Raw genomic sequence first — 9,389 nt, forward strand, 5'->3', positions numbered from 1 at the left:
GCACACAACTTCGCTTGGGCAAGCAGAGGTATCATGCCCAAGACGAAGGCAGCGCCCACACTTTTTGTTTGGGCAGCCCTTGGCTTCGTGCCCGGTCTCCCCACACCTGAAGCAGGTACGGGGCTGACCGGGGTAACGCACGTGAGCTTTATGCCCGGCAATAAAAAGGAAGGAGGGAATGTCCTGCTTGAGGTCGATCCGAACCTGTCGGTGCCCGTTCAACACCCCAGGGGCCTGTGCGTAGGAGCACATTTTGATGGCCTTGACAGCCCCAAACCGACTTAAAACAGTCCTAACCGACCTAAAACCGACCTAAAACAGTCGCGACGCACGCAAGTTCCTGACGCACCTCTAGTCCTACGTGGATGACAGTTACCCATACGGAACGCTCGTATGGAGTAACTGTCAAACCTTCAACCCCACTCAGCAACGTGACACCCTTCTGCCGGGTCACGTCACTTGTAAAACGTACATCATAAGTATTACGACCCTGGAGAGCTTGCAACTGATCAACCTCTCCAGGCACAACAACACCCTTACTCTTTAAAATTCTAAAAACTTGCACCGGTGGAACCGCTTGTTCACCGGTGAAGGTTAAGTTAACAATTTTGGAATCACGGCGCGATGCCATGATACCGAAGGTGGCTGGGCCACAGAGGAGTAACAAAACAAACTAAAGATAAGTTGGATAAAATACAATATACGATGACTATATACGATAACGATATACGAACTAGCGCGGGAAGTATAGCACAGTACAGTACAGTACAGTGAAAAAAGTTATCAGATGTAGAGCGAGAACGAGAGCGAAACACACGTCTGCACTCCACGAAAGCCAACTACCAACATAGAGATGTCACCTTACAAATACCTCGCTTGCCTGATTCAGAATATAGAACTCTAGTACGCAGCCTCAGTAAAATGCAGAATGACTTTTTCTACTATGGTACTCAGTTGGGAGTCTGACCCCGTGACCTCGAAGAATGATCAACGATCACGCATATCATTAAATTTGAATTTGCCCGCATTTTACGTAAAGTCGGTCCTACGTTTCACTCACAGAATTTACAGACATTGATAGTTTACAACTTACCGGAACCTCACAGAATGGATTAAAAGTAATTCCAATGTATGGTAGGGCAAAGATACCCGAGAAAAAATCAACGAAAACCTATGAAACAACGATTGCAATCCAACTTCGTCCTCACACATGTATTCCTAACTGACACAAAATAGGTCAAAACGAACCAACGAAAGAGAGTTACAGCAAAAAAGTTCTCCCATTTGTGGATCTTGTACTCTCCTACATGATGCTGTAAAGATTAGGTGAAATGGTTGTCTAAGACGGCCAGTCACAAAACGATTACCTCGACTCGGCGATTTTGTTGCTGTCGCCGCCATTTTGAAATTAGGTAGACTTTCGCCAAGCCGTTTGCATGCTATGGGCTACTACCGACAAGACTTCACTCAAATCGTTTTCAATGTAGTGGAACCCATTCCTTTAGTGTACGGTCTATTAGGAATGTTAGGTTTTGTGGCGTAATTTAAGTTGTGCTAAGGTTTGGAAGAAATTTTGTCCCAAATTCTAATATATGATTAGATAAAATGTGAAATTACTGAGAGCTGCGTATGGGAGGGGTAAGAGAGACAAAATGGGGAGGGGGCAAGGGAGATGGTGTTTCCTTTCTAGCTAAATTAATGGTGGTAACTATTAAGGTAACACAAATTTTCCTGAGTCTGTTGTCAAAACTGAAGGGGTCATACCACATGTCGAATATACAAAGGTAACATGGCCTAGGCCAAACCTTATTTCTAGTTGTTTTCTAAGGAACTTCCAACAATTCCGAATGATTTATACCTACAATACCAAATGATTTATACTTACCCACTTACCATAATTCCACAGTAGCCCTTACTCAGTGAGATTCTGCAAAGCTGGGTACTCATCTGTTGCTTATATTCATCAATAAATATCAGTTAACAGTTTTCCAGTCAATACCAATCCTTGTTTGGTTCATGTATCACACTACATAACCACTTGTCAATATTGGAGTTAAGTACTGTTGCTTGGGTAGGGGTGTGTTGTTTAGGGGAGGGGTGTGGTGTTTTTAGGGGTTTTGGGGGAGGGAATGTGGTGCTTAGCGGATTTGGGGAAGGGTTTTGAGTGTCCCAGCTTTGGGATGGGTGTGGTGTTCACCAGCTTTGGGAAGAGTTAGGGTATTTTGGAGGGATGAGGTGGTTTTGCCACATATGGGGACTTTAATTAAAAGCGGACTTTCAGTACACAGGACGTGTTTGGATACATTACGTTCTATGGATACTCTGACCAAATATTTTGAGTAGGGCTGTTTTCTTTTTCTTTTGCACATGCATAGTAGAACATTAGTAAACAGTGGAAATAGAGTTGCCTGGTCTTTTATTGATTTTATAACTGTAACAATAAGGCACTTTAAGCAACAGAAAAAAGAAAACAAACACATTTGGTGTGACACTCTCCATGAAAGAACATGTTTTAATGTCCTGTGAAAATATGGGCATGAAATATAAATTACTTCGATCACTTCAAAGTGAAATACTTTGTTCAAATGGTAGGAATAGCTTAACAAAATTTGAATACTTCTTGAAATGAAACACACTTCATACTGTGAAGACTTCATACAATAATATTGTCTGAAAAAAAATCACACACAATGTCAAGTGCATTATGACTGGAAGGGGTATTTCAAGGTGGCATAGTGAAGGCATGACATAGCAACAACAGTTCAGGTGGCAGGATGGATAGTTTTGTAACTTTGAAATGGTGAGATATACCTGTGACATATAGCATAAGATATAGCATAAGATTAAAATTAAAAGACAAATATATAAAAGTAAAAGGTAAGAGTAGAAACTAGAAAGTAAATAAATAAGTCCAAACTTGACATATAACTTTAACAACCTGGTCTTCTTCAGAAATAGGAGCACCAATAGCAGCCCAACGATCCCTAATTCCTTTCATATAATTCAAATTATTTCCAATTGACTTGCCCTCTGCCATTTCAGTTCTGAGGTACTTTTTCTTGAGCTGAATTTTGTTGGTTAGAGAATCCTTTTCGAACAGAGTACGCAAGGCATCCTAAGCATCACTTGGTTTGTCACTTGTTGTAATTAATTCCAGCTGACTAGATGCTATTGCAAGCACAATGGTGAAAAATGCCAGTTGTGTCTTTTTCAAGTTTGCACTCTTCTACTTCTCACATACAGTAACCCCCAACTTTCCTGAGCCATCCTCATAGCCCACAGGTCTTTTGCAAGAAACAAATGTCTCCTCTGGAAATTCCATGTCAGCCAGTTCGAGCCATCCATTTTGTTAATTTTCCATGTCATATCTTCTGTTGTTCCAGCCATATTGGTCAGTTGTCACGACTAAATTAACCAATTTAAGTACCGACATTTCCCAAGAAATGGTTCCAAAATCAGCACATAAATTCCAAACAACAATCTATTCTACACAGTTAACTTCCAGTGTATGTGTCTGGGCCAATAACCTGTTCGAGTTAGCTAGAGAATAGGCATGAGACTGCTGAGTATATTACAGCCTGTTGCTGCACACAACTTGTTCTTTCTATAAGAGTATAACAGAAACTGAGGAAAAATGTAAATTACATATATATAGAAAACAAAATTGCTTAAAGGTAGCACACTAATAATACAACCTAATTAAACAAACAATAGTTTGGAGCAGAGTTGTAACAACAGGCACTTAACTGATCCACAGGCTGCATTCCTTCTTACTACGGGTACATATAACAGAGCTAGGAACTTAAAGATATATAGTATTAAATAGAATGTGAGACTACATTTATTAACAGATTTCTATAAATAAACTCTTATACGAAGACTTCAGATATGAGGATAATAAACATGGGGATGTAATAAACTCTGGAAGCTCTCTGGGCTAATACTTAATACCAGTGGAACTGCATTTTGCAATGTTAGTCATTAAACATAACAAAACAAATTTAATAGTGAATGAAACTTTTCATTCTTTTTGGGAATAACTTTTTTTTGGTCATATATACATGGGAAAGCACCTTAGAGAAATCTGTGTGTGACACACCTACACACATAGGGAAGACTGTACGTGAATGACTAACTAAGTACCTATCATAGAAAACAACTTAACAATAAAAAGATCGTAAACTCTCGTTAACAGCAAAACATGTTGTCACAAAATGATCCCTGATATTGTTTAAGTCACCTGGAATTATAAGTAGCTATGTACAACTACATGGCTCTATGAGGTGCAATTGTTCTAAGTACCAGCAGTAGGTCTAACTGTAATAGCAATAAGTATAAAGTGTAAGCAGTATAAAGCAAACTAGTTTTATTTTTGGGTTACGTATCTTGCTCTACCTAACTACATATTAAGCATAGGGAATTGGGCCTAGACTTAAGTCATGGATCTAATAACGGTCTTGAACACTTGTAACAAAGTGACATTGAAATGGATCCCGATCCCAGGATGGAGGAAATTTTCACCCAGTCCAGCTTTAATAAAATTCATAATAAGCCATGATCTTAACTTATACATAGTACAAAGGCAGTCTACTAGTACTACTAATAATTTTTGTATAATAATAATAATACTAAATTGTATCTTATGCAGTCCAAATCTTTTCAAGAACAGGCCCCTTAGAATTATTACACAAGGACAAGAAGGCGTAGGCTAAGAACTAAAGGTTATAAGCCTTAGTCCGTTATTAAAATTGGACTAAACTATGCAGGTATTCTAGTATTACTAAAACTAGGCTAGGGCCTACCTGTAGTAAAAACTTGTCGTAGTATATTACTTTAGTAAATACAAAAGTACTAGGCCTATAGGCTAGCCTAGGCTTGTACTAGTAATATTACTGTCCGCTATGCCCTCGAATTTTTAAATTTTAACTATTTAGTAGCCATAAGTAGTACCGTGACTTATCAACTCCCTGATTTTTCCATATTAACGCAAAAAAATGAAGGGAATCTATGCCGAATAGAAAGATTACGAAAAATACGAGACGTTGCAAATCTAGCACTAGCTACATCATAGTTGACATATAGCGCTAGGCTGCACGTTATAGGATACGGTGCTTTCGTGTATATGTGTATTATGTACGTTAGGATACATGTATTAGGGGCAACCAAAACCACATAGGAGCACCATTTTCGTTGACCAAAAAATCACACTTTTCGGGGGAGTTACAACTTTTCTGAAAAATATGAGTAAGATTCAAGCTTATATATTACAAAAATGCTATTTTTACGGTTAAAAGTTGTCTAAGACGCGAAAGTCACATAACGATAGACGTCGACTCGATTTGACTTACCTTTATGTTTTTGCGTTGGTCGTCGATAAGAAAATGCACTGTTCTATTGGTAAAATCTTCGTTTCTTTCCGGAAATGATCGTATTTGAGTCTCTAAAGTATCCTTTATCGAGCTACGATACTCGTAAACCCGAATGACATTGGGATGTTTGCGAATTTTACCGATTACATCCATACATGGAAGTAGCGAACCGAAGTCCGTAGAACCGGATTTGCGCGAAACAATTACTTCCGGGTCAAGTAGCTGTGCTCGAAAATTTGCTAGTAACGGTCATATATTGAGGTCAGACTTCCAACTGGTACTGCATTGGTGTAAAACGAAGCAAGAACCACTGTACACATTTCTTACTGGCGGAGCTGGTGTAGGAAAATCTCAAGTGTTAAAAGCTCTGCATAATGCACTTTTGAAATACTATTCTAGCCAGCCTGGAAGTGATCCAGATGATACTCACATTCTTCTAATGGCACCAACAGGAAAAGCAGCTTAATTGGCAGTACCATTCATAGTGCTTATCTGGGGCTGCCTTTTTTGGACGGTGGTGTGCTGGGGAAGGCTGTTTTGTTTCGCTGCGTGCTGGTCGTTCCTTTTCTTGTTTTTGAATGTTTCAGTGGGTGGTTCGGTTGTCTCTACAGGTCGGTGGGCGTATGTACTTTTTTTTGGCTCGCTTGACCTGAGTTTCCTTTGTAAGAATGGGATGGTTTGGTAGTGCCGTTTTGTATCCCGTATGACGGGCCACGTAAAAAGCCCATTCATAGTGCTTTACTCATTCCAGCTGGTCAAGGATTCAATTATAAGCATTAACATCAGACAAGCTGAACTCACTTCGAGTGAAGTTGCGAAATTTGAAAATCATATTTATTGATGAGATATCTATGATTGGTAATGGAATGCTTACATACATAGATAAATCACGGGTAGTAAGAAAACGTTTGGAGGAGTAAGCATTATTGCTGTTGGTGATCTTTTTCAACTCAAGCCAGTATTTCATGGATGGATATTTAATGATCTAATTCATGATTATGGTCCACTAGCATCTAATTTATGGAAAGACCATTTTAGGGCCTTTGAACTGACTGAAATCATGAGACAAAAGGATGACCAGAGCTTTGCTAAACTTTTAAACCGACTATCAAGGCAATCAAACAGAAGATGATTTAAAGCTGCTGAACACTACACAGTTTACATTTTTTTCCACTGTATTTACTTACAATACCGTAACACATAATACAAAAGAATCAGCCAAAAGACTTACATAAGAAGCTTACATAAAGAAATCCTAGAAGTCGTTAAGGTTACACAAATTGTTCTTTTGCTTAGAAATGAAATAGTGCAGGTCAAGTTGGAAGCGAAACTTAAAATCAAATTCGTGCATATGTCGGATTTTGTTATCCAACCTACAAGTATAAATGTACTTTTTAGCATGAAAAATTACAAAAGTTCACAGGATTATCTATATCAGCAAAATCACGAAAACAAATGTTCGTCAATGTGCAATTTTTAATGTTTGAATGTTTTAATGCAATTTTAATTCACTGCCTCCCAGAATCGCTCAACGTGACTACAATTATAAAACAAATGTGTAAGCGTTTCATCGGCATTCTTGCAAAATGAACAAAGTGGAGAATTAACCATTTTCATTTTATAAAGCAAGCTATTTATGCCTAAAATACGATGTACAAAACGCAATTGTAAATATGATACTTTGGGGTCATTCACAGCCGTATAAGGCAGTTTACAAATCTTATTCCAAACTATTTTCACTGGAAAATTCATAGCTTACCACTTCATAATAGACGACGGGGGCGTGCAGAGACCGGTAATTAGCTTGTGTGCCCATGCACATATTAAAGTTATTTTCACTCATTGGGAGCAAAACAGAATGATGGTACCCCCTCCAATAACTAGGAATGGCGTGAATAATCCCAAAGTACGAAGTAAAAGGAAAATTTCTAATATATTTTTTCGCTTGAAACGTGTAATATGGAATTACCGAGCCATCATTTTTAATGAAATCTTTCACATAAGTTGTTCAGTGATTTACAAGATTATACTGGAAAATGACTTTCTTGTTAACCAATATATGACTGTTGTTTGAAATGATTTTATTACCATAATTACTGTCTGGATGATAAAAATGAAACTCAGCCCAAGCCTCACACACTTCTCTGCCAAAAATATTACAAATACAAGAAACTGCCTCCTTATTGAAATTACATTTAAAAAGAAAAGCACCACCGAACTGTTTTAGGTATAAATCAAAAAATATTTCCCACTTTCCTCTATGAGGGGCTAAATACCCGCTTTACCCAGCTACAGGTTAGACTTTTAATAAAAGATTCAATATCTGTCATATGAAAGCCACCATTAACTTTCTTATTAATAAGGGTGCTCCGTTTAATCTTATAAGGTTTATTGTTCCAAATAAAATTATACAAAATGTTATTAACCTCTTTAATGAAACTAAGAGGAGGATTTGGTAGAACACTAAAGAGAAAAACAAGTTGCCAAATGGCCAAACCCCTAATTATAGTTATTTTACCACTTGGTGTTTAAGTCACGTTTTGACCACATCCCAAGTAACTGTTTGAACCTGGATAATTTGGGAAGATAATTCAACGAAAAGAAGTCTTCATTCTTTGTAGTAAATGTGACATGAAGATATTTCACAGGACCAAGATTAACATTAAAACCATACTCATGAAAATACCAGGGAACCCTTGAAACCATAGCACTCAATGGAAAAAAATTATTTACTGAAATTAACTTTTAAACCTGAAGCGGCAGAGAAATTATTAAGAATGTTTACAACCTCTACAAGAGAAGCGCGTGAACCATCTAAAAATAAAACAGTATCATCGGCATATTGTGAAATTCTTATTTCAGAGTTATTAATAGATATACCCTTGCTTGATACGACAGCTTGTTTTAACCATGAATGTGAGAAAATTCTGAACATAAGATAAAGAGGTAAGGACTGAGTGGACAACCCTGTCTTACACCTCGAGAAATACTGAAATACTGAGAGAGATGACCATTGTTAATAACACAAGATGTGACGTTCCCATAATAACTTCTAACCCACCTAATAAAATTTGGACCAAAATTGACGAATTTTAAAAACTTTGATAAAGAAACTCCCAGTCCAAACAATCAGAAGAGTACCTATAATATTGTTGGAATTACAATGATCAATGAGGTCTAAAACTAGTCTAATGTTCTCACCAATGAAACGTTCTTTTAAGAATCCAGTTTGCTCATCACTAATAATGTAATTTAAAACACGCTTAATACGGGTTGCCAAGCAATTTGGCTCCAATCTTGTAGTCAGTATTTAAAATTGCTTATAGGCCTCCAATTCTTGAAATACTGCAAATATTTTGAAAGCTTTGGAATCAGAGATTATTGCCCTGCCCTGTTCATCGGCTAAGTGTGTACAACTGAACGCAAAATGAAGAGAATTAACTACAAAGTTACCTAAAATGTGGCAAAAATGTACATAAAATTCAACTGATAATCCATCAGAACCGGGGGTTTTATTCTTATGCATGGACCCAATAGCCTCTTTACATTTATTGATGGTAAAAAGACCCTCGCACAAATAATTCTGATCATCGGTAAGACTTGTGATTAGTACAAACATCATCAAAAAACGAGACAGGAGAAATATCAGGACACTTAGTATAAAGTTTACGATAGAAACTAACAGCTTCACTTAAAATATCCTGACAATTTGAAACAATATGACCATCTTCATTGCGAAGCTGTGATATGTTATTTACCTTCTTATAACGCTCAAGATTAAGAAAATACTGTGAATTTTTCTCACCATATTCACACCATCTAGCCCTAGAGCGAATAACCATGCCCTGAAATTTATAATCACATAACATATCCAAAAAATTTCGCACATCTGTTATAATGCTATTTAAACGTTCACATGGGCAGATAGTGATTAAACTTTCCAACCTGGCAATCTCATTTACTAGATAGTATTCATATCTGTTACGCTCTTTCGCACGAATGGAAGAATAACGCATACTA

At 37.4% G+C, this 9,389-nt stretch overlaps 1 long non-coding RNA gene across 1 annotated transcript; it reads right to left on the reverse strand.

Moving 5' to 3' along the window:
* Positions 1–1,089: 1,089 nt before the first annotated feature.
* Positions 1,090–5,657, reverse strand: LOC139984727 (uncharacterized). Its single transcript, XR_011799158.1, has 2 exons — positions 5,349–5,657; positions 1,090–3,624 (listed from the first exon to the last, which is right to left on the reverse strand). It is a non-coding gene; the product is annotated as an uncharacterized lncRNA (long non-coding RNA).
* Positions 5,658–9,389: the final 3,732 nt, after the last annotated feature.

This window comes from Apostichopus japonicus, chromosome 17 (assembly GCF_037975245.1).
Source record: "Apostichopus japonicus isolate 1M-3 chromosome 17, ASM3797524v1, whole genome shotgun sequence".
Classification (NCBI taxonomy): domain Eukaryota; kingdom Metazoa; phylum Echinodermata; class Holothuroidea; order Aspidochirotida; family Stichopodidae; genus Apostichopus; species Apostichopus japonicus.